Below are 27,784 nucleotides of genomic sequence, written 5' to 3' on the forward strand. Positions count from 1 at the left end.
ACACACATACACACGGACACACGGACACACACAGGGATACACGCAAACACATACTGAGCCAGCTGCTGTCACATGCAGGCCGCGTTGCCTGGCGACGCATTAATTATCCTTTGAAGCCGAATTCCGCATTGATTTATCAATATAACGGGCGCGTGAATTAATTGCCAACGACTTTTGTATCGAGTGCCAAATGAATTATGACTGCTCCAGACGTAGACACAGACGACTCCACTCCACTGTCCACAGTCGACTCAACTCGAGTTGAATCGAGTCTCAAAAGTTATGCAATAAGTAATACAATTAAGCATTTTCATGTTCAGCACTGCGTTTGATTAACTGGAAAACTGAAATACAGAAATTCCAAGTCAGTTCCCCAAGGGAAGCAGCTCGCTGCAAGGTCGAAAAAGGGGCTAAAGGGGCTGCGTTCAAGTTAAGCTAAGTTCAGATGAGACTGGAACTGCCAGAGAATGCAATTTAATTAAAATGAAAAATATTTTTGTGCCAATAATGTTGCCAAGAGTTTTGTTTTGTGTGCTGCGAGCCAAGAAGGAGCAAGGAATGAAAACGAAGCCAGGATACTCACACTCGAACTTGTACTCATCCAATTTCAGCATCAGCAGCGAAATGCTGAAAATTTCTTTCAACATTTATTCCAGCAAATATTTTTAAACGCTTTAATCTTTAGCGTTTCTATTGATGTTTCACCCTTAGATTAACTTTGAGCCAAGTAGCAAAACCATTTGTACATAGTTATCAAACACTTTACAGCTTAAAGCGAAATTTTTAAATGATTTTATGTTAAATAATTCTTTAATAAATTTAATTTTTTTCCTAGCAGTTGTTACGTTTTCCAAGCTTAAGCTTAAGCTGTGCAATTTTCCAAATTGAATTAAACGTATCGAGAGTTTGCAATCAACAAAGTTAAAACGCGGCTGCAGGCAGCCATTAAAATGAGAATTATAAAAACATCGTAGAATAGATTTTTAGTTGCCTGCAGGCAAAATTAACTTTTGCAATGCATCATTCACAAAGAGGAAGAGCATGCAGCGTATCGCGTTGTTATATTGAAAACAAAATCCTTGTTGAGCTAATGTAAAATTCTTATGCATGTGAGGTCGCCTCGTGTGGGTGATGAGTGAACTTCTGCCGTGGTGCCACACCAGAAGGTGAGGGGAGAGGCAGTGAGCTGCACGTCAGACACATTGATGTGTTTGTTTATGTAAACAGGAAGTGTTGCGCTGCGGGCTCAGTGCAAAAACTAACACACACACACACACACACACACGCAGCAGCAAATATAAGTGGAGGTCGAAAGGGATAGAGAGAGAGCGAGAGAGGAAATCAGCGACAGGCGGAAGTAGAGGGCCTGCCTGCCATGGCAGTTATGCCTGCAAGTTCCACCACAAGGAGAGAGAGAGAGAGAGAGTATGCAACTAATAGTATGTGTATAATATATAACACATGCGCTTCCCCTCGCTTTGCCTTATGACATTTTTTGTTTGGTTGTCTGGGCTGCTCGTTTGTTTTATAGCAAAATGTTTGCCCACATGAAATTATAGTAAAGCTAACATTTAATAGATGGCCTCTGCGAGTGATGTGTCTATGTTTGTGTGAGAGTTGCACTTACACTTGCACATGCAAGTAGCTGACATGTAAATAGCTCATTAAAAGTTTCACACACATCGGGCCAGAGCTCAGAGCCCAGAGCACTAAGTAACACGCGGCGTATGAGTAATGTGGTTACACATTGCTTATGAAAATTAATTCTCTCACAGATGCAGATGCATTTAAGGGTTGAGCTCAAGTTTTGGTAACTGCTACAGAGTTGGTCCTCACATTTTACTTTTGCAGCCTCTTTAATATCCTGACAAGTGCAACGTATCCGTGTGGCAGCATCACGAGGCGATTGAATAAATTCAACCAGCTGTTTGCTGTTTGCTGTTGGTTGTTGGTCTGTTTCTCTGTTTCTGTGTTTGTTACGTTTACCACTTTATGCAAATTCTGTCATTGTCAGTTTCACACACAATGCACACTCACACACTCTCTTACTTTATACACACCAGCCAGTCAGTCTGTCAATCAGTCAGCTAGCTGGTTGTTGGTCTCCTGGCCAGGACGAGGTCGTGTCTGGTTGTGGTAGATGAGCGTCCACTTGCCAGAGAATTGGCTGCCAGTTGCACGCTAACAAAGTGTGCTTAATTGACGCGCTTTTAATGATATTCATTTCATATGACCGTAAATTTACATAACCCACTTGTATTTATTGCGACCGCATCTACAGCAACTTTATCTGCGTTTGCTTAAAGTCCACAATGAACAATAAATTCATCGTAATATTTACATTCTGAGGTAATAACAAATGACATGTAATACTCGAAAATTTCATTTCAGTTTACTAAGCTGCAAAATTTCACCAGGTCTTAGAGGCAATTATGATGATAGAATAACCTAATATATTTTCAACTATTTGCTAAACATATTGCCAATACTCTGTTAGTTGAATTCAATGGAAATATTAACAACATAAATTCATTATCATATTTAAATGTAAATTCTTTGAGGTGTTCTGCTTAATGCAAAACTAAAATTAGATAAACATTTTCTGTCTGTTGGAAATAATGCCATAGGTGTACCTACTTGGATTCATTACTGCGTCACTAAAACTTTGTTTATTTCACTGATTCGTTCTATAGTTAAGTATAGATCTTTTGTCAAGCATTCCCATTAAAGCGTCAAGCATCCCCATTCTGAGTCAGTGCAGAATAAATTTTTAATTTTTGCTCTTCGTAGTTTAAATTGGGAAGTCTAATATTAAATTAACTTTGTGCCGACAGGAAATGTTTATCAGCGTACTAAGCCTTCGTTCTCTTACTATAATTTTTAATTTTATGTTTGACCGTAGAACCTTGAAGATATTTTTTGTACAGAGACTAAATAATGGTGAAATTGATTCTTCAGAGCTATTAAGCCAAATTGGTTGTGCTATTTCGATCAGGAGCACTAGGAATTGTCGTCCTTTATTCATTCCACGTAAAACTACTAACTGTGCTTGTCATAATTCCTTCCATATTCTGTATGGGATTTACAATATTCCTTATAACATTATTTGCTTTCTCCAGTTGAAAATGATAATATTACAATATATATCTAGTATCATATTTAGTTATTTTTATTTATCTATATATATTATATAAATATCCAACACTTTTCTTTTTTCTATTAGTATAGTATAATAAGTCTGCTAGTTTACTTGTCCAATGTCTCATTATTTGTTCGCAGTTTCTGATTAATGCATGCTGTGAAAATTGTTTTGTTTTGCTATAGTTTTTTGATCAACATGTGTATTGTTATCATTTTCAGAATGCAGGAGAAGATAATTGATATATGTATTCAGTTATTGAAAAGTTAATCCAAGCAGTTCATTAATATTAAAATTATAGTCAAACAAACTGGTTTTTATGAATTTTGAAATTTCCTTCCCTCTCTCCAATTTGAATTGATTTATTTAACCTGCAACATTGCATGACAGCTGCATTTGAAAAACCTTTTGGATTCATGTATAATTTATAAGCTGTTAGCTTTCAATATTATGTCAAGTCTCCAATGATATTGCAATTTGCCAAAGTTGAGCAAAAGTTCTTATTGAACAGATGCCAAAAGCAAATGCAAAATTTATTATTGTTTACTTAACGCCAGTTTATTGGCAATTACCGAGAAGGGCAAATGGCTTTAAGATGAGTATATATAGAGTTGTCATATAGAGTTAGCACATCGTTGAACATTACATGCATGAACATACTATATATACTGGTGGAGGCCATTTGCTGGTTTAATGAATTAAGTCCTGGCTTGCGGTCGGCTCGGTGGCTCATCGAAAGTTATGAGCATTGATAAATGGACATCTTAAATTGCAATTTATATGCAAAATTGTTGGCAGCAGTTGGTAGCTGGGCGGCTTGATGGCTGGATAGCTGCCAGGCCAGATTAATTTCATTAAAAGGTTGTCACAAAATCCTTGAAAAGAGACTATCACCAAAAAAAAAAAATTAAACAAGATAGGAGTTTAAGAAAAAAAAAACGATAAATTGGTGTGCAAAAATGCCCTGGCTGCATATTTAATAGCGGCTCAGCAGAAAAAAAAACGGAATGGAAAAAACGCAAAACCCCACAAAATGAATGTAAAATGCACGCCAACAATTTTTCACGCCTGCAACATCAAGCACAGCAGCAGCGGCAGCAGCAGCAGCGACGGTGGCAACAACAGAGACAGCGACAATGAAGGCGAAATTTATTATCAGTGTTTGCACAGTTAAACAATAAATAAGGAGAGCCGCGGCTCTCAGTGGGATCTGCGGCCAATGCCTGAGATTATGAATTCCCTGTCCGATAAGCACATAAAAATTAATTTATGCCTTGGCTCAAAGTACAAGTACGACCAATTGGTGGCGCGGCCGAGGCTAAAAAAGGATGAAGGCCAGCTAAAGGTGCGTCTAAAGCATAGCCTTCATTTAAGGTCACTCTCTGGACCAAGTCCTCTCCTTCTCTCTCTCTTTTTCTCTCTCCCGCTCTTTTACACACAAACTGTCTGTCAGCTTGTTGGAGCGACAAGAGAGCCCCACGACTGCTTCTGCTATCTGACATTTCGTTTCGTTTCGAATGTTTTGACAACTTCCGCGACACTTTTTGCATTTCGCCTGATTGTCGTTAGCGGAAATATATTTCCTTCTTCTTCTTCATCATCTTCTTCTTCTTCTGCATGGCTTTCTCATATTCAATTTCACCAAGGCATCTTGAGGATACACGAACCTCGCGCCCATCTCGCCTCCCAGACAGTTTATCAAGTTTTTCTCCTCTCTGCTGCTGCGCCAATATTTTCCTCTGGTACATTTTGATTTACGGCACTTTCCCCCTATCGCATTTGGCAAACTATTTCGTCTGGTTTCTTGTGTGTGACTTCTGCTTCCTATATTCAAGCCAATGCTGATACCCATAATGGTTGCAGTCAGAGATTTAACGGTTAGCTCGTAAATCGCATCATATTTATGCCAAGCCAATTAAATTCCAATGCTATCGAGGCAGAAGGCTCTTTAATTCGAAATAAAATATTCAATCAACAGAAATCAAAAAACATTGCAAATATTAATTGAAAGAATATTAATAAGTGGATATACACAAGCCAATAACGTAACTATTGTTCGTTCTCTGTTATAGAATCGCCAACACATAACCCCATCAATCCCCATAGCGGAAGTTAACAGCTTTTATTACATAAAAATGAAGGCAAAAAGAAGGTGACAACAAATAAATCGGTATTTTTTATAAATGATGGATTGATAGATGCTGTGTAAATTGTTAGAATAATATCACAGAATTATTATGAATAAAATTTAGTAATAGGTTTTTGGATACATCACTTAATCACTTTTTAGATGCAGAGCAAAGAAAATATTGCTTGACATATCTGTTTTTTTGCACTGACCTACACAATTACTTTGGCAGAAGCGGTATATGTAAGTTGGCATAGAAATGATTATACATACAGAAAGGGAAAGAGACTAAGAGAGTGGGAAAGGTGGCGTTGTGGCACACAATAAGCATTCGTTCATGAAGAAACCATATAAAGCACATATATCTAAGCCATGTTCTGATGACTGCATGAGAGCACAGCATAGTTGTAGACGAGGGCAAAGAAGCAGCGGTAAATGCCGCTACTGGCGCTACCTTTTGTGGCCCAAGGGGAATAGGAGTGGGTTGCTGGAAGAGAATAACATCGACGTTGATTGCGTGCCCCATCGAACCCAGAGTGTAGCGGCGAGGGGTTCACTTTGCCAGAGCTTTTGTCGTGTGAGTTTGCTTAATTAAATGTGTTGCTTTTTTTCATTTTTCATTCATTCACTACGCACCACATTCCGGACTGGCTTTTCATTTGTCGCTGACAATTGCAGTGGCTGGAAAAGCTCGTTGCCCTACTTGACATTTCATGTAACTAATCAAAGCGGGAATATCATCGAGTCAGTTGACAGTAGAATAAGTCAACTATAAGTTGGATTTAAAAAACTCATCCGAACGTTTTTGCAGAGCGTTTTTTCTTCAAATGAAGAATAACTAACATATATAAATTGAAATATTTTTATAATGCACTTTATTAAAATCAACAAGCAAGAAAGTTATAGTCGAGTGTGCTCGACTGTCAGCTACCCGCTACCTATTTTCGTGCGGTATGATTCATAAAATATATTTAATTAATATACTTAAATATACCGAAGTACTATATTAAAAAAATACCAAGAATTTGTATTGAATTGGAATTGGAAAATGGTTTCGTGAGTCTCTTTTAAGATTTTCATCTGACTGTAACCAAATGTTAAGGAAACACACAAGCATTAGTAATTATTGTTTTTAACAAAAATTTCTATTCCTTACTTCTAAAACTAATGTGATTTGACAAACAGACACATATATTTGATGTGGAAAATTTGAGTTCTTCTGCCTGTTATACACATTTCCTGTGGGCATAATATTATAAAACCCTTCTACCCAAATGGTAGCGGGTGTAAAAACTGTTCTACATATTTAATGTTATGTGGTAACTTAAAATAAAAATACAGATATCCACAGCTTCACGTCAATTTCAATCTAACTCAATTTGAAACTACTCAATTCATTTGTACTGAAACTGACACACACTTGCATGTGTTCGTTCATTCATTCATTCATTTATGTAAATGTATGTTTACTCGTATATATTTATGAGTTTATCGTAAGTTAGTTGTCAGCTGTTGACATTGCTGAAAAATCATACGCACACACAAGAAAACTTCGCAGTCGCCGTCGTAGTCACACATTCGAGTATGTAGGTAACTGATATATGGGCAAACAAGAAAGAATATAAAAAGTATCCGCGATTTGTGCTATGTGTGTGTGTGTGTGTGTGTATGCCTAACCCCCATAAATCACTTAAATGTTGCGACAGTTTGCTGCAGCGTCCATAGTCAGAGCCAGAGACACATCAGTGTCAACTTCATTATTGTCGACATCATTACGATCGTCAACGAGGGAGCAAGCGAATAAGAGCAGCAGCAGTTGCTTTTAGTTCAATTAAGCGGTTTCCCCAGCAACGGTCCAACAACGAAGCCTAAGCTAATTTATAGGTTATATCTGTGCCTGTTGTCTATGATTTATGCGCACATCGGTTCAGCTTTTTAAACTTAATTGCTAGCTCATATGGCCTCTGCCTCTGCCTCTGTCGCTATCGTAATGAGCTGCAAATGCAACAAATTGCGCATACGACACGTGTGCGGTTCACATTTCAGCGTTACCCAATTACGGAAGATTCGCAAATGCGTAAAGGCCGCCGTAATTGGAACTGTGTTTTGTAGCTGCAACAATTTAGTTGAGAATTCAAGAGGAAGCAACAAAGGTATGTGTACGTACATATGTCTGGTAACAGAATGCAGATAAAAATTGAAAATCATCAATGCACATGCCAATCGGTTTTAATTGAAATGCCCAGCAAGCAAACCCATTGGTACAGTGGTTCATGTTACAACGAAAACTTTGAAAAGGTTCATGAAATTTCGTGTGTATAGCAATTATAATCAGTACGCAATGAAGGTTCATTTAAATGTTCAATGTTCAAGTTTAATATTCAAAATGTTCAGATACCAACAGATTTCTGCCAATGTTAATCTACTAAGCGATACACAGTGTCATTGGGTTTTCAGATCAAACCGCATAATGAATAAAAACCACGGCAATGAGGGAGAGAACATAATAAAAAATGTAGGGACATCAGATGCGCACATGAAGAAATGAATATAGTTCATGCAGTTCGCTGCTGGCGTCAGAGCCGACGTCGCAATGCCAGAGAATCAATACGCAGCCAGTCGTAAATGCAAACAAACTGATGCGAAAGGTAAAAAAAAAGAAAGAGAAAAACAAAAACAAAAACAAAAAAATGAATAAAACACGACACAACATGTTCTGAACAAGGATGCAAAACGAGACCACAAAACAAAAAGAAACTACAGGAAAAATACAACAGCAAGTACAAAGTAGAAAGAGACGGAGAAATATCCGAACTACTCGTTTCATACCTGCATAGAATTCATGGCTAAAATATTTGCGATGCGCGTGGCAAGCGCCTAAAACTATGCAGTGAAATTTGTTTGTCGAGTTTTTAGATTCTTTCTTTTGCCATTTAGACGGAGACAAAGACATAACCACGCTGACCGCAATTAAGGCGAAATGTGCCGGTGTATTTGAGCGCCAGTTGGCCAGGGGAGAAGAGTGTGCTGATGAGGCATTGCAATGCATTGGAGTGGGAATGGTTTTTGCTGCCTTGCTGAGCAGCCACAAAGCTAAACTCCCGCTGACGTTTCACTCTTCTCACACTCACATTCTGTTTCTCTTTCCTTCTGCTTTTCTGTTTCCTTCGCTGACAATTCAGTGAAATTTTAGCACAAGAAATTTACTGTAAAAAAAAAAAACAACAGTAATATTTTTCGGGTGGCATATTCCAAAGTACAGCCATTGCGAAGTACGATGCTAGTATTGCGAACGCCTCGAGAAAACTTCTATAATTTTTTGTCAGTTTAGCATGTGCTACATCCTCAATATGCATACATTCCGTGTATCATCTTATGAATGACCGGATAACAAAGGAGGCAGTACCCATTATTATTCAATTTTTTATTTCTAATAAATCAATTATTAAATCCAATTAAATATAATATAAAGCATAAGTTCGTCTATTCTGATGGCAAAGAAACCCTCGTTTTGTGTTGCTTTAAGAAAATGTTTAAGATACACACATTTAAAGTACATTAAATTCAATCATCATTAAAATATAAGCAATTTTAATGTATTATTAAACAATTTTAATGCAAGTAAGCGAGAAAATCTATAGATGAATGAAAAATCTGGCTTATTTCTGCTTTTAAAACCAGTCTGCCTTTACTTTGCGAAAATTTTAATGAACAAACATTTCAAATGGTTATGCTTCCTTTATTCCATGAAATATTATTTTTCATATTTACTACAAAACCATTCGTATTAAGACCTCACCGTATCACTGCTATAAATTTCTATAAATCACTGCACTAAATTTGTCATCATTTCGCAATAATAGCCGACAGAAAACATGGAGCCAAAATATTTTGTATAATACCCGTGCACTTCGATCTATGAAGCTTCATTGCACCGTCATTCTGAAATTTGTTTTTGCACAACAATCTTAGATGGTCAATTGGGTTGACGGATGAATGCCGCCTCTTGTTGGCCTGTTTTTAGAAGAACAGTTATAGCAAACGTTATTTTGTTCGTCTGTGAAAATTGTAAAGTTTTGCGTTAATGCTAGACTTGCAATATTTGCAAAAACATTTTTATTTATTCGCTGCATCTAAAGTTAACCAATCTTTAAATACAGGATCTTGAATCCAGCCATGACTTTTGCTTATAAATGTTTGACATTGTAGATCTCACTAGCGATCGACTTGAAAATTGTTGTTAAGAAAAGAGCTTTAATTCCCTTAGCCGCTAGATTACAATTTATTCCGCATTTTGCTTTTGAAACTGCCTATCTAGCGGGGAAATAGCTAAATTGGCAACGCTGCTGCTGCAGAAGCAGTCAGTCATAACGAATGATGATCAGATGATCAGCATAAAGTAGTATTATTTAAGTTAATCAAACTGTACTTTTACCCATATTATCAACTATTCCATATATTTAGTAATCAAAGGTTATCTCTATAACCAACCGGTAGACGAAGATAACCAACATTCGATACATAATGATAATATTCTTAACTTCAAGGAAAACACATTTATTAATACATACATATGTGAAAAATTGCATTTAAAAAATTAAAAAATAAACACACTTTGGAATGAAGTAACACCTTTGCACCTGTTCATTTAAATGGACTTGAATTTATGTTATGCAGCTTACTTAAATAACATTTGCATTAAACTTAGTTGCTTTAACAAGTTGCCGAAGATATTACACTAATTGTCGTTTTGTGAATAAACAGTGTATTTAGTGTATTTGTAATCGACAGTTATGTTAATTGGGCTCTCGTCTTTACTGCAGGCCAATCTCAGCTTCAGTGGTTAGTATCTTAGTCCATTCAGCTATTTGCATATACTTGTATTTCAGCCAAGAGCATTGTGCGAGCGATGTCAGCTGTTGGCCTGCTTTGCATTTGCTTGCTGGCTATAATTAAGGTGCAATTAAAATTGCTAACTGTGCCGGAAAATCGCATTGGTCGTCTTCTACGCTTCCAAGTTGGGCATTAATAATTTATCTACCAGTTAGAAAACGAGGCTATCGAACGGGGTTATTGACATGCCCAGAGACATTGTAAGAAGTAGAAGTGCTCTTCTTGTATCTGTTGATATTTTTATTCGATTGCGATTTGAAGACTTAAAGCAGTATTGCCCCTTAGCTTCGACCATCTGACTTTTCTGCATCTAATGGCTACATCAACTTTGGTGTGTGGCTATTAAAGCTTTACTCGGCACATCCATATGGATATCCAACGCAATGGACAAATGGTTGGGCAACCAGACGACAGCTCGTGTCCTTGCCCAATGAGCGGGAGCTGAAAATCATGGATGAGTGAAAATCATGGATGGATAGCAGAGGAAAACAACGAAGTAAAAGGAATAGCAAAACTGGCAACCACCAGACTCACAAGACACCTCTCTTTCTCTCTCTCTCTATCTTTTTCTATATATGTATTTTCTTGTTCATACTTCTGTGACAATTTAAGTTTTTGGACGCTTTGATGACAGCAACAAAAAGCAATAGAACACGATGTTAACAATATGCTGTGAAAAACTGAAAACAACTGATAGTAGAAATATACCCCACATGCAGCCCATAAAAATGCGGGGTATGCAGACGGGGGAAGTACGGAGAGCAGGGGAAGGTGTGCATATGTGGCATGGCACTTTGAGTTTTATGCATTTCTTCTTTTTTGGTGCGCATTCAAAATTGAAGAGGCGCCTAAAAGCATGCAAATGAGCCTCTATGTGCTTGTGGCGAGAGAGATAGAGAAAGAATTCTGTTTCTTTTCCATTGCTTTCTTCTCGTTTTGGCTGTCATGGCAAATGCCAGACCGAGACCAGGGTCTGATGACAACTGTCCGCAGCTTGTCTCAGCCTGAAAATAAATGCAATGTTGAGCCCGCATATTTGCATCATGACCCAGTAAATTTTGCTAACACTTTTAAGGCCAAACAAATTTGCACTGACCTTGCTTTTACTGTGTGTGTCGTAAAAAACATCTCCGCATGCAATTGTCAAATATTTATACACTCTCTGTGTGTGGGGCGATTCCGCAGATCAAATCAAAAACTATGGCTTCTAATGACGTTGCCTACTTAAAGTCGCACAATAGATGGATGGAAACCTTCGATTGCGTTTGGAGGATGTCGCGCCATCTCTAATCTTCTTCAATCTTCGGTATACGAACAGGGGTCATGCACACAATCAAGAGAGCTCCCATATCACGGCGTGTCTTTTGTGCTCATGACACTTGTCAAAGCTATCGAAATTCTCAAATAAACTATGTAGATGTGTGTGGCACTGTGGGTAAAATCTTCGCTTTTTTGCAGCCATCTAGCACATTCAACTTTTAGCAATTTTATCTTTGGCACATTTACGAACCGTTCAGTTAAAAAAGGTGTAATTATGTGAAAGAGAAATAAAAGATGCGGAAAAGGCGAAAATTTGTTGTCTGATAAACAAGTATCGATGACAAAAAAATCTTTTTTTTCCGGTCTTATGGCCGGATATTGAGAAATGAAAATATTGTCACTTACCCTAATTTGTGAATGACAAATTTGAATCGGACGTGATTTCATATTTTCCATCTGTCCCAATAAAAACTAATACAAGTATTTTTGACAACATAGTTCTCGTTCCTTTTTAAACATTATTGACAAATATTCGTGTATGATATTGAAATTAGTTAAGACAACACAAATTTTAACAGAACGTTGATTTAACTAACATACAAAATGCTGAACATCATGCCAAATCTATTTAGCAGATTAAAAGCTTTAGCAAATTAACCCTGAGGGAAATTACAAGGCGCCCATTAGCTGCTTCGATCCACTGTCTTGAGGCTCTTTCAATGGAATACGGAAAGCTATGTGTGTTTTTGTGAATGTGTTTGCTGTGTTTGTACAGTTGGTTGAGCAGCTGCTGGTTACAAAAGGCCATAAGAAATTCACACACACACACTCGCACCTACACACATATAGACGTAAGTACAAAGCGAGACCCCTAACTGTCATAAACTAGGATTATGTTGCATAAGCTCGGCGCTCTATTGTTGTTGCTACTCTATGTATAAGTGCCTCTACATCTATATACAAACACATACATACATGTGTATGACTGTGTGTGTGTGAGAGACTATACGTATATGTATGCCTATTGAATTTTAAAACATTTTGTTGTTTGGGTGTTTTGGGGCTTTGCTTTGCACAAGTTGTCGATAATTACTTTTTGGTTTTGGCCTTTGCTCGGCGCCTTCACCTACTCTGCTCCACTCCACTCCACTTTACTTCACTCCACTCCACTCCACTCATAATTGATGCGTGTGCGACATTTGTATAAAGGGAATTCGAGTTCCACTGCAGATATTCATAATCTAGTTATTGTTATTGCATAATGCCAGTCGTCTGTTTTGCAGTGACTTTATCTCCTCAGTGCTTGTAGCATTGCAAAACAAGTTCCTGGGTGCCAATTAATGCAGCAGCTCCCCAGGACTTTAAAATGGATGATTACAAGGTCAGAACAATTTGTGAATGAGATTCAGTTTAGTAAGCAGGACAGATAACTTTATTTATTTATTATTAGTATGTCAATTTCCTAGGAATGCGAACTTAGTTAAAATCTGAGAATTTATCTTACCTGTGCTGTGGAAAACCCTCTATTCATTTTTAAAATAGAACAGAATATATCAGCACAGAACAGAATATATCAGTCAACACAAGCAACTAAGCAGCATCCCTTTTTTGCTATATAAAATTATTTCTTACACAACTTGTACAATTTTAACCAATCATAAAGACTGTAGTTATTATTATGTGCACTGAAAATCGTGACTCTGGTCTCAACATTTCGCTTACTATTCGATTCTTTCAACTTACGGCCTCGGAAGTGGCATACATCTCAAACAAACTTGATCTGCTTACAAACATACAATCGAAAATTAAAGCTCTTTCTTTTATAGTCTCTGAGATCTATACATTATGAGGTCAAAAATGACTCTTTCTTCCAAAATGTTATAATACGCTTATACCCGAGGAGTAATAATCACATTTTTATATCCGCTACCCATAAGGTAGAAGGGTATTATAACTTTGTGCCGGCAGGAAATGTATGTAACAGGTAGAAGGAGGTATCTCCGACCCTATAAAGTATATATATTCTTGATCAGCGTCAACAGCCGAGACGATATAGCCATGTCCGTCTGTACGTCTGTTCGTCCGTCCGTATGAAACACTGGATCTCAGAGACTATAAGAGATAGAGCTATAATTGTTATGTTTGCACGCAGATCAAGTTTGTTTCAAATTTTTGCCACGCCTACTTCCGCCCCCGCAAATAAAAAAAACCTAATAACAAGCGTAATTAAAGCTAGAGTTATGAGTTATGAGTTATGCCGTCTATGGTATAATTTGAATGGTGTACTATATCGATATACCAAACATACCATTTGGTATACTTTTAGTATTTTGTTTAGTATTTTCGGTATATTTTGAAGATAATACCGCAATATTTTGCCTTTATAAAAAATGGGTAACGGGTATCTCACAGTCGACCACACTCGACTGTAACTTTCTTACTTGTTTATAATTACCAGTTCATTTTTCTCATGTAGTTATTTAAATGCAGAAGTCGGAAACCTTCTTTAATTTTGTTGAATGGTTTCCAATTTAAAGCTAAATCAAACATGTGCACATACGCACTTCGAGGACATGTGGGTGTGCTATCTAAAGGAAACGACGGGTGTATAATCAATGCACAGGACAACGGAGTATGTGAAATAAGGAAAGTGGAAAGTCGGTAATAGTTTGACTTGCTGCTTCATTAAATTTAATTTATAAACTTGCCATAAGCACTAAATCACTCGGTACTCGGAATACTCCGGACGCAGCTGTGGCAACGGCAACCAAAGCAACAAGGAAAGCGCAGAACGGAGGGAACAGAGCAGTGAGCAGAAGAGACAAAGACAGGGGTTACGAAAGAGACGACTCCAAAGAGAGGCGGCACAAAAGAAATTGCATAAAATGGCGACTAGTGGCCAAAATGGTGGGCCATAAACATCATTGCCGTTGTGTTGGTTGTTTTTTTCTTGCCATAATTTGCAAAATAAAAGGAATATTTGCACCAAAGCCGCAACCACACACAACAAATGCCCCAAACATGGCTATAAAAACCAAAATTGTGAAGAAACAGCAACGCAAATAAAAAAGCAGAGCAAGGCAAGACTTAACATCTATTTTTGGTTTAGTGAAAATGAAATACTCTCTCTAACAGCTTTTTGAAAATAAATTGCTTGAAATATTTTAAATAAAGCACCGTTTATGTTAAATGCATGACAGTGTTTGTTTTATAAAGAGTCTTAAAGCATAAATGTAGGACTTCTTAAACGTAGATTGAGAATACAGCTAAAGTTATCCAAACATAATTAATTTCGTAGAAAAGTATTTCACAATATTTAATATTGTGAATGTCTAGTGTTCTAAATCATGTTGAAGATGAAGTGGAGATAAAGCACTTAACCATGCACAAATCTAGTGTAATACCCGCAATACAAGGGTAACCAAGAATAAACTGTAGCAAAAATCAACTCAGCGCTTGACACACACAACACACAACAAGAACAGCAATAACATGCGCAAGTGTGCAGCTTATTGTTGTTTCAGTTGTTGTCATCGTTGTTGTTGTAGCTGTCGCTGCCCATATTGTTAGCTGCCTTTTTGCGTCAAGCATTTCCGTTTTTGGCGCTCGAATGTATGCTATACTTTTTGTGCTTGCGTGTTTCTCTCTGTGGGTTAGTTCTGTGAGAGGCCTGTCCTGCGTTGCGACGTCTGTTGTCGTCTGTTTGTGTCAGTGTGCGTCTTGGAGTCATGACAATTTATACGGCCACGCCCCATTCGACCATTTGCCCAAGCTCTACTCAAACTTGCCAAAATTAAATGTTTGGGCTGTGCGTTTGACGCGCGCGTGTCGAGTGATTTTTATGCGTGTTGACTTTTCACCCACTTGACTCACCTAAATGTCTGTCTGCTAGTGCGCATTCCATTTATCTGTATGCAAGTGTGTGTATCTGCGTGTGTGTTTCTGTGTGTGTGTGTGTGCAGGGACGTGGACTTTTTAATTAAGTTGCTGCAATGCGGCTTTGCTTTGCACTATGGGGCATTTTCCATTTTAGCTGGCATTTAGGCGTTTTTGAAAAGTGTTCCAATTAGAAAAATGTTAATGTCAATGCATTAACAGAACATCAAACTGTTATGGCTCATACCAAAAACATGTATATCTAACAGCTCTTTTGAGCATAACAGCTATAAAGTCAGCTGTTGCCTACGAAAGCACGCGCGCTAAGTTTGCATACTTTTTTTCGGTGAACTTTGTTTTTCATTTATTCATGTTGAAAGTTATTAATAAAAAAAAGAAGTCATGGATAACAATTTCACAGGTTTGTACTATATGTTAAATGTAAAAAAATTAATCAAATTGTGTATGTTTATACTAATATGTTGTAATTTTTTAAAAGCCTTTTAAGCTGGATTTTAAAGAACAATTTTTTCAACTTTGGAAAGGATTTTGAAAATGAAGTTAGCAAAAGTTAGCAAAAACTTCAAGTGTATGTTGTAGTGTTGTCAATTCTTAATCCATTAATAGTTGTCTTATGCTGCACAAGTCCGCACAATTGGCACAATTTGCTTTTTTCTCAGAGAACCTTACGTTTTCCAACACCGATTTGTGCTCTGCAGAGCTCTGTAGGAAATAGAGAGAAGGGCCGTCTGAAGCAATGTTTTGTGAATAACTTCCTTGATCCGATCGGCACAAAATTTGCAGTGCACATCCGGGGTAGGATTTACATTATGTCTTCCAAGAATGGGGTCGTTTGCTCTAAAATTGCTCAAAATATTCAATTTTTTTAAAATTTTGAGGGCGTAAGGGGCGGGGAAAATTTTTAAAGGGGCGTGTCGAATTCTGAAGGGTAAGTATATATTGGTGTACAAATTTTATAATACTAACTCCATAGGTGTCCGTAATATTCAATTTTTTCCGATTCTTGGGGGCGGTAGAGGTGTTGCCACGCCCACTTTTCTATGATAGATTCCTTGGGAATATAGTAACACAATACCGAAAACTGCAGTAAAAAATCTCGTATGGTTTACTCGTAATATTAAATGCCAGCTAAAATGGAAAATGCCCCATAGTGCTTTGGCGACGACTTGGCTGCCAAGATAAAGTTGCAAGTTTTCTATTTAAGCGGCTGCACAGCCAAAATCTGACGCAAAACTTGGCAGTCACACGCACACACACACATACATACATTCGCTGTCACGCACAAACACCGACACATATACGTACACAACCATAGTGCACTATGGGATATGTCTCCTTATTTCATGTGTGTGTTAATATCTATGCTAGATTTGTCTATGCGATTTGTATATCTTAGGAAATATTTTTTTAAAAATGGTTTAATTTTGAATAACAAGTCGAAACTATGCTTGTCAAAAGTTAAGTCTAACAATAAAATTAAGTTTTATATTTAGAGTACTACACTTACTTACTTACAATTTAATGCATGTTTAGGGAATTGCCTTGATATTAATTGCAATATCTTTGAAATACCAGCAAAAAGGCTACTGTCGAGTGTTCTCGACTGTGAAATACCCGCTACCCATTTTGAGGAAAGGCAATTTACAATTTACGTACCACGAAAAAATATACCATAGTACAAAATATGCCAGATTGTCTGCCAAAGCAGTTAGGACTCGATTGCAGTAGGTGGTTATCGCCATACAAAAGTATTACACAAATGCTTACAAAAAAAAATTATAGCTCAATCTCTTATAGAGACAGATTAGATGGACGATCATGTCTATATAATTATTATAGGGTCAGAGATGCTGATTCTGAGATGATGATTTTTCTGCCTGTTACACGTGGTGGAGGCACAAAGTTATAATACCCTTCTACCCTATGAGTAGCGGGTATAATTACTGAATTCTCGAAAACTGAGAAATATTCCCATAGTGCGCAGTGATGTCGTGTGTGTTGCGAGCCAGAAACGTGTTAGCTGGCATAGCATACTTTTGTGCGCTTGCCAAAATGCAACGCGGCGGCAGCGGCCATCGCATGAGAAAATAATATGCAGTGGCAAAACTTTTATCGCATGTGTGACTATGTTTGTGCGCGTCGGTGTGTGCGTGTGTGCCTGTGTTTGTGGCTGCATGTGAGTGTGTGTGTGTGTGTGGGTATTTTGTGTGTGGGCTGCTGCGCTTTTGCATGTTAATGTAAATATTTCTCAATGCTGCAAACTTGCAACGCGTAGGTGTGCTATCTATGGGTATTATGCCTCTGTCTTCTTGTTCCCTTGCATTCTATTTCTCTCTCTTCCAGTGTTTCTTTCTCTCTCGCTCGTGGGTTTCCCTTTTCCTCTGGGCGTTTGAATGCCAGTTCGCCTTCTATGTTGGCCCCAGCAGCAGCATTGGGGCAATCATTTGAACTGTGCTTAAACTTTTGCATCGTAAGCGAGTCGAGAATATGAACACCATGAAATTGTTAAGGTACTTACAATCGGGCACAATGCCCAAATGCATATAATATATTCAAAATAAATATGTTGGTATAGTTAATAATTTAAGCATACGATGCAAATGCTTCACTCCTTTTTTTTGGGTGAAAAAGTGGCAGTCATTAAACACGTTTTAGATTAGCTCTGAGTCGACTGGAAAAACAAAATATTAAGCGGGTTTTTAAAGAGAAATGCAGATGCGGAAAAGCATTTATGGAAAAGCAAATACGAAATAGAAAATTCATTAGGCAATAATCGAAGTCAATTGAATGTAGATTGTGAGAACGAAAAACTGTAAGCACTTTGCTTTCGGCAATTCCTTCTATTCTTGCAATATTGCAGCTATATAAAGTTGGCACTCTATTGAATTGCCCAAAAAGAATGACACTTTTTGAGCAATATCAGGAACTATAGCTGCAAAGGACATAACCATAACTATTATCATAAGCCGATGCTCAAACTGGTCTCATTTGCTTGCACGGCCAAGCAGTTGTGGTGCCTGCATCCTGGACGAGACGGAGAAAGTGAGAGAGAAGAAGAATAATTTTGACAGTTAAAGAACGACGAGTAAGCATCTTGGCTTGGGTGCATTTCTGAGCTGGCGCCATCTAACGACAGTCGTTTGAATTATGTTAAGTGGCTCCGCCGACGGCTGCAGGCGCCACTAAAGTGAGTATATATGTACATACATATATATTACACGTTTGTATGTGTGTGTTTGTGTCTGAAATTTATTTATTTGCTAGAAATAACGCCGTAAAATGCGGCTCGAAAGTAGGCAAAGGCAGATGACAAAGACGCTTGACCTTAGCCACAAGCGCAACGAGAGCCTCGAGACACTCTTGCCAAGGGTCTCGAAGGAGAAGGACAAAGGGGAAGGGGGTAGGCCGAAAAGAGAGTGAGGAGGGTGTCAAATGTTTTTCGCAAGTATAAAAAAATTCGTTAAAGTGACACACTGAAATTGTGACACGCCCCCACAGTCGCCGAGGCTCGTGTTCATAATGATGCGCTGTTTGTGTCAGGCAGCCAACGCCGTCTCTTCCTCTTCCTCTTCCTCGTCCTCTCTCTTTCTCTTTCTTATTCTCTATAGCTCTTCTTGGTACTGTGTCCTTTTTCGCAACAGCAGCAATTTTCAATGTTGTGCGCGGAATTGTTGACAAAGTTCGCCTCAAGGCAAACAACTGCCAAATGGTAGGGATAGTCTTACTATGCACAATAAGGGAGTTTGAGTCAAAGCATCGTCTCAGTTTCAAGGCAACAGTCGCCGCCGTAAGTTGACTACATAAAAATGAAATTACACGAGAAATTAAATTAGCGCGAATAAGTGCAAAAAATTTGGCAATAAAAACTGCGACTGCGACATTGTTGTGACACTTAAGCGGACCAACAGACACGGCGCCAAATAGACACAGGCAGACAAAGCCGAACAAAGAAAGAGACAGAGAGAGTAAGAGGGAAAGAGATGAGAAAGTAAGAGTGGGAGAGAGCAATGCAAACAATAAATTAAATTCAAACATGCGGCGCACGTCAAAGGCGAAGACAACTCTTAGCTTGGCCACAGAAGTGAGGCTCAGACTCAAGTCCAGGCTCGCACTACTCAAGTGGCAGCACTCTCAGACCTTAAAAGCACCAAAGTGCCCTTATGATAAACAGCCAAGTGCAAGGGACCTTCCCAATAGCGTCGAGAATATGCAACTGTGACGTAGTCACTGCCTGAGCAGCTAGTTATCTATTTATATGATTGACACAATGGATACCCTCGATAGATAAACAACAGAAAAATATAAGGAATATACAAAAAAATCTGCTTCTGTCGCACTGTTATTTTAATAAACACAGCTGTATTGAAGATGGTTGATACAATAGACCAGATTTTAAATTAGGTATCCGTTCAAATGTACTTTGTAACACATCTGTAGTACCTAAATTTTATAGGTTATTTTTGGTGAAGAACAGTTCAAATTCTTAAAGCTTGAAGTTACACGATTACGAAGTATTCAACCATATATCTATATATCCTATTTTTTATTTGGTGTCCAGGGTATGCATAAGGCAATTATACTGATGTACCTGACTCAAAACAAAACAAAACAAAACGAAACAAACAACAACAGAAACCAAAGCCGCTCAAGCAACAGAACAAATATTATAATCCAAGCAACATCTCATCATTGTCCTGGCCCTATTGCTTTCTCTCTCGGCTCATTTCATATTTATAAGCTGACAATTGATTATTTGGTTGCTGTTGTTGTTTTTTTTTTGGCAATTATTTGCAGTGCCATAAACAGCTTTTCAAGCCACAATGACATCAACAATGATAAGTAATTAGTGTGTCTCAACTGCAGTGTGCGTGTGCGTGTGTGTGTGTGTGTGTTTGGGAGATTTGTGATGGCAATCAGAGCAAATCCATTGCCAGGTTTTATGCATACACCTTCGACTGCGATTATTTCCATTGCTGGGAAAATCTTTCTGTTTCCAATCGATCAGCACAAGGCAAACTTGCTAAGTACCAATAGCTAATAGCTATAATTAATTATGCTCTTTTTATAAAAGTCGCCAACATGGAGCAATTATTTTCTGGACATCGTTGTCAATGTTTTGGTTATGTAACCTTTGAAATTTGCAAAACATTATACGATTTCCTGCAGTCCTTTGAGAAATGATGACAACAAATTTGCCAAATAGTTTTCTGTGGCTATTTTTGGCAGACGTTGCATACCTCTGGGTATAACGAGAGAGACACACAGAGAGAGAGAGACACACACACACATAGCCACCCACACCCGGATACCAACACACAGCTGTTGGTCCGCAAGTTTTTTGGGTCCTGCCAATGTCAATTTAAAATGCAATTTAAATGCACCGGCAACTGCTACTAGAACTGACAATGGTGGAAGTGAGGAAAGCGGAGAATTCTGTTTGAGGATTAATGATACAAAATCGAGAGTTTCTTCAAAAGAACAAGAGTGTATTGCGAAGATAAATACATGGGGAAAGCCTCATGTGTCATATTTAGACATTTCATCGCATCCTTACCTTACTTATAATGCCTAATCTAATTAACTCAAAGCAACCCTGTAGTGTCACTAGTATGTAGTGTCATGATGTAGTAAATAAAGCATTTAAGACAAACTAGAGCACAAACAGTTTCTTTTAGTTTAAAAACAGGATACAGAAAAATATTCAATTTATAGAATAGGAAAGTTATTTACAATTGAATTATTTTTATTCTAATTGCGACGTTAGAATTATACAACTGCATCCCAATTGTTATTGTTATCGATGCTTAAAGTCGATGGTCGATATTCAGTTGAATGTTTCAATGCAAAACAATGTTGCCAATGTTTCAATTGGCCAGAACACCGCGCGATCTCAAGTTGCCTGATCTATTTCTACTTACATTAATAACAAACATTACTCAAGTGTAAATGTAAATGTATTGAATTTTAAATACAATCTTCAAAAGAAAATAATTCGTTGTCTTTAAATTTTATTTATTTAATAAGATTACAATTTCATAAAGCACTGTTTTATCTAATACGCACACATTAAAAAGCAGAATAGACTTTCATTCTTATTGATGTGGGGTCTAAAACTGTACACAACTCATCCATTGAGGAGACAACGTAGTTTTGCCTGGCTTTCAGTTTGACTTTGAGTGACTTGGGGAGGCGGTCTTGTCACGCCTTGTTTCCCTAGACACACTATCATTGCAGTTGGCAAATTGCATTTGCCTGCAAATTGTTTTACGAGCATGTTGTCCTCAATCAAAAAAAAAAGAAACACACGCTAAAATGTTAGCCAAATTTGTTCACTTAAAAAGATTTGTTGCGAGCTACACTATACAAAAAATAGTTTGAAAAATGGCCATCACAAGAACAAACTATTAAATTAAATGCTGGAAAACTATTGTGCGTGAGAATTTATATGCCAAACGAATAAAGAAATGTTCATGATATCGTAAAAAAAGTACATTTTATTGCGCATAGTTTGCTTTAACTGTAAACCGGAAAAAATAATGTCAAAAACGTATTAAAAAATGAAAATTTCGGACTCAAATAGAAAACGCAAAATACGCGTTATTTTTATACACATTTGCATTGCAAATTACTTGGTAATAACATTTTTATTTAGGATTCTACGCATGAAAGTAACATACATATATGTATAATCAATAATGTACTAAATAAGTAAGCTAATATTAAAGTTTTTATGGTCAATTCAGCTTTAATGCTAAAGTACCAAATTGATATGGATCCCGAAAATATTTATATTAGATCCTAAACTTATAGAGGTTTTATTAAACTTGAATGCACTCAACAATAATTTACTTATTAAAAATTGAAACTCATTACAAATTTTTTGTAATTGGGAATTAATCTTTCAAGTGAAATATTTTGAATAATGTTTTGGCTCAAACCATTGAAAAGTTCAAATTTAGTTACAAAACACTTGAACGATTTTCAGGAATTCTTTGTATTTACATATCTTAAAATCTGCGCAAACTTTAAATTAAATTCTGTTTTGTATTGTTCTTAGCGATTCCCTAATTCAAATTTCCTCAAATACTCGTACAAGCAAAATGCTTTCGCTTCAAGGCGAGTTAAACATATAAAATTAATTGAATTAATCAAAGCAACAGTCAAACAAGTGGCAAGAGGCAACAGTGCAAACAACTTATTCTAAAGCTCATCAAAAATCCAATACCGACAGTCAGTCTGTCTCCCCATCTGTCAGTGTGTCTGTCTGTCAATGAGTCATTCAGTTATTCAGTCGTTTAGTCAGAAGTTGATATCAGAGCCGCGCTCCAACACGCACACAAAGCAAACAGAATTAAGTAAAAACTCGGGCCACAACTCGAGCGGAGAAACATATTTCAATGAAAGTTCAATACACCTTCAGCATCCTCCACCCACTTCCCTTTCACAACATTCAGATTTGTGCGCCGCTCTCAATGAATATGCGATGGCAGCCAACACAACACAACACAACACAAAAAAAAAAAGAATGCTTTATGTACACATTTTGCAACGGTGAGAAAAGGCAAATAAATTGAAATTGAAACAAAATGTGTGTTGAATTCAATGTGGGTAGCAAAAGTCGACTGACAAAAAGTGCTGCCTACGATGCGGCAACCGAGAGCAATTGGCCAAGGAGGAAACAGCCATGCGGGGAAGAGTAGCATAGATGGGCAGACGTGGCGTATGCGCAATCAATCATGAACGAATTCAATTTCGACAAAACGCAAAGGCCTCTCTGTAAAAGTTAAGTCTATGCTTGAGTATCTGTGTGTGTGTGTGTGTCTCTGTATGTGTCTATGTGTGCACATATAAATACTTGTATTTGTATTAGTGTGTGTTGCGGAGGGACTGTAGCATAGCAAGGACTTCCTCATCGCCTGGCTATTGCGTAGTTCGTCCTTCGCTTTAGCCCATCTGCTTGGGTAACCTGACAAGTCTCCAAGTTTACTCTGGCATCAGCATCTTATCTATTGGCATCTGCTGCGCAAAAATAATGCTCATTAAAATTGACAAATCATGCGAAAAATGTGTAAATAGCAATTATAAGCACTTTACGCACTCACACGGCGTATACGTTATGATAATGGCCACAGAGATGAAACTGGCATATTTTGAAAAGCGCTGCGAAAGCATTGAGATCATTTTTAATGATACAAATTTATAACGCAATTGTTTCTAAATTACATATATTACGTTCAAATATTTACTATAAGCATTGTTCAAAACATGATTTTAAGAATTTCTTATGTTAAAGGTTAACATAACAAATCAGTTTTATCATTTTCGACAAGAAATCATAATAATCTCCGGAAGTATTTACAATGCAGCGTACGCTAAACCAACATAAAATTCAATTTACGAGACTTTATGTTAAACTTAAAGTCCTTGAAAACCTTGAAAATAATCAAGTGAATTCCATTGAAGCATTATTTTGTGGGTAATGTGAGTCCTAAGTACTTTATACTAGGCTACGCTGTGGTCATTTGTCTTGTCTATATGTATATGTATGTAAATATTCGTTTTCCTTTTCTCAACGTTTTCCTTTAAAAGTCGGCCTGTTTTGAGGTAGGCTCACATTTTGCTCAATTTGCCCATAGATAGGATGGAAAATTATTGGCAGTCATTTGCTTGGCCCAAACGAGCTTCCTTTTGCAAGGCATTTTCTTCACCTCCACCTCCATCTCCATCTCCATCTTAATATATGTACATCTTCGCTGGCCTCTTTGCTGCCCATTTAACCTAATAGCTTTTCATTGTATTAGTTTCGTTCATGGTTTTGCTGCTTTTATTTCTCAGCTTTTTTTTTTCCTTTCCACTCACGCCAATCTGATTTAAATTTCTATACGCTCTCTGAAAAGTTTGCTTGAGCCCTGCAAAATGAATCTCCATGACTGCCTTCGATTTTAATTACTTCTGTAACGAATAAAAAATCTGAGCCTCATGATTGATTGCCTAACCGAGTATTATGAGAATTTCAAGCAAATGTTTGTTGCGGTTTTTATTTATGTGAGGCGAAAAACACTGAGGGCTTTAATTTTAGTCAATTAAATAACGTCAAATTCATTTCAAAACAAAATAGCTTTACGGTATTATTTTGACGATTGTGTAAAATGTTCAATGGTCTGAATATAACTGATGCGTATGTTTTTTCAAATAAAATTCAAATCAATTGATGAATTCCTCGTATTTAATAAATTTATAATGTTGATTTTCAATAAAAAATAAAATTTATTGTTAATAGATGTATTTCTATTCTTTGGGATTTGTTAACTTCCCTTGAAATGTGTCGTTGCAATTGATCAATCCGTTCAAATGAAAAAAGTAAGAAAGCTACAGTCAAGTGTGCTCGACTGTGATATACCCGCTACTTGTTTGGAATAAAAGCAAAACAGTGCTTAAAATATTTTAAATAAATATACTGCAAAGATACTACAATTTACCAAAGTTTATACTTATATAGTATATTACATTCAAAATATACCATTGAGTACAAATTGAGTACCAGATTGTTAGCCAAAGTAACTAAGACCCATGGTAAGTGGGCGTGGTAGAAATTTGAAACAAAGTTGATCTGATTCAGAGAAAGAAAACTCATATGTCTGAGTAGAACGTCAATGTGTTAATGTTGTTAAATCACGTGCTCTAGGTCATATGTTACATATCTCCAATTTTAAAAGCAGACGGCAAGCTTGGCATATTCAATGCTCCATTTCGTGGCATTATGGCAGCCCTTTTCACACCTATTCGGCAATTAATTTGGGCCAACACTTGAACGACTAAGCGCTGGAGGCTGTTGTCCCTACGACAAGCCATAAAATCAATGCCACATGTTAAATATCGTGGGAAAAATACAAATAGACGATTAACTACAAACAACACACGCTCCACTCTCCACACTCCACACTCCTCGCTCCATACACACCATAGTGAAACAAGCACTTCGCACACACCCGTTTCAACTCAGAGGCTGGCAAATTTGCACATCGCGAAACATAATGAACACAGTTCTTGCCTGTGTTGTTGTTGGGTCATAAAAAGGCGAAAATACTTGAGGCACACACAAAAGCCAACGGCTATGACGAAAAGTCAACTGTTTTGTTGCTGCTGCTGTTGCTGCTGCTTCTCTTGCTTTTTGCTGTTGCTGCTGCTGTCGACTGCGCCATAAAGTATGCAATATTTATTTTGTATAAAACGCGTGCAGGGCATTACAACAACAATCTAAATAAGAAGCTTCTTTCTTTGCTAAAGAATACCCTGGAAAGTAATCAATGATTTGTTACAAAACTAATTGCAAAGAAATAATGATTTTCAATGAAATGTCAAAACAGGAAAGTTCAATGTGTGTAGAATAGTAAAGCTGGAAATTTGGGAAAACTTGGGAACTTTACAGCAAGTGGAGTTGGTTGAACACCTGAGCCCACAGCTGTGATACCCCTTTTTGGCTGACTTACAGGTAAATCGTAACAACAACGAGAACGACAATGGCAGCAACAACCATGGCGATAACAAAAGGGGCAGCCATTAAAAGCGGAAAAGCAAATGAGCGGCAAAAAGACTGCGCCTGAAGGATAAGTGCACATAAATACAACAATTTGCCAGGCTTTCCAGTGTACATACAAACATATATACGAGTATGTATGCACGAGTTCATTCTGGGTTCTGGGGCTTCTGACACAGTCGGCACATTAATTGAAATATTTATGCCATAGCCAGTAATGGGCTTGGAGCATTTGGTTGAGCCTGAGCCTGAGCCTGAGACTGAGACTGAGACTAAGACCTCTGACAGATGTGAGTGACAATTTTTGGAAAGCTGTCAAAAGAATTTCAACCGTTTCGTTAGATATCTCTCTGAAATGCATTGACCCATTACTCAGCATTCCACGCCTCATTTGCTGATGCCGTTTTAATGAAGCTCCACGCAATTTTAATGTTAATTAGCCATGGCTCACGTACCACACACAAATTCAACTTTAATATTTATCGTAATTATATTTTAATGCCATGGTCGAAGCGATGGTTTATATTATAATTATTGCTATTATTTCAGTCCACTGTGTAAATATTTATTTGCCATTGCCTCACAGGTGAATGGAGCTGCTCTGTCTCTACGCTAGCACACAGATACATTTATGTGTATACTCGCAAGTTCATTAATAAGTACGAGTATCGAGTAAACAATAACAAACCATTTGCTGCCATAATGCAGTCTGACAGTCGACAGCTGATGGCATTTGCGGGGCAAAGGGGAGCATCTACTTAGCAAGTGAATGAGCACTTGTCTCTAGTGAGCCGTGTAATAAGTTTCAAAATATTACCTGTCATTTAAGCTTAAATATGTTAAGCTAGCAATGTTGAAAATCAAACATTTTTAATTGTGTACAATTTGATATAGATATTTGTAAATTTTGTTCAAAACAAAGCAATTACAATTGTATTATATCATTTATTAATGCCTATCTCACTGCAAGTCATTGAAACTGATCAAGTGATTATTTTTATGAGATTTTCTTAAATTGAGTACTCTTTTAGAGAAGTGTTGATTAGGCTAACCTTTTATTATAATATACAAAAGAGCGAAACAAAGTATGAAGAATAATATCCCAAAAAGTAATGTACAAAATGTGATGTTTTTGACTCTGTTTGCATTTCCTCCTTTCAAGAAACGATAAAAAAAAGAATATCATCCACTGTCATGTATTAAAAGTTTTGATTCAAAACTATGCGAGACATTTCAATATTTTTCTTTATTTATGATTAATTATTAAAGATTAATAATTAATAACGATGTCTTGCGCTTTTACAACTTCAAAGACTATTTTAGAAATTGATTCAATTACACACATATTAAATATTAAAAAAAAACTTTCAGATCTTAACATTGGCTGATGAGAAGAAGTCTTAGCTCAAACCTTTCCATATGTCACTCTCTATAGATTTGAAGTATTTCTGGAAATGTCTTTCCATAAATAATGTTATTTTATGTGCATACTTATAGTTGGGTTTAATACGCTGAATTGTCAATTAATAGCCAGTTATTGATGTCAATTGAATGTTGAACGATTCACGCACTTATTACTGCGATGGAAAAGGCAATGGGAATGGGAATGAGAATGACCCGGGGGGAGGGATGGGATGGTAGGGGAGTCTCCCCAAAATGTTTTCCCATCGTTTGATTGCAATCTTGCCATTCATCAATATCAACAGAAGCACATAATTCAATTTGCACATACGCTAGCGATCATTGAAGACACAGGTTAAGTGTAATTGAATCAATTGAATCACTGGTTGTTCAGTGGCAAATTGAAATCAGGCCAATTATGCAGAGCGGAACAGAAATTCATGCTGGCTCACGCTCAAAAGCGATTGCATGGCTTTGTTATTGACATTGATACGTTGATTGATCTGTAAGGCTAAGTCAACGAAAGGTG

At 37.2% G+C, this 27,784-nt stretch overlaps 1 long non-coding RNA gene across 1 annotated transcript; it reads left to right on the top strand.

Moving 5' to 3' along the window:
- Positions 1-11,832: 11,832 nt before the first annotated feature.
- On the top strand, positions 11,833-14,492 carry LOC117564653 (uncharacterized). Its single transcript, XR_004571778.2, has 3 exons — positions 11,833-12,271; positions 13,958-14,077; positions 14,135-14,492. It is a non-coding gene; the product is annotated as an uncharacterized LOC117564653 (long non-coding RNA).
- Positions 14,493-27,784: the final 13,292 nt, after the last annotated feature.

Source organism: Drosophila albomicans, chromosome 2L (genome assembly GCF_009650485.2).
Source record: "Drosophila albomicans strain 15112-1751.03 chromosome 2L, ASM965048v2, whole genome shotgun sequence".
Classification (NCBI taxonomy): domain Eukaryota; kingdom Metazoa; phylum Arthropoda; class Insecta; order Diptera; family Drosophilidae; genus Drosophila; species Drosophila albomicans.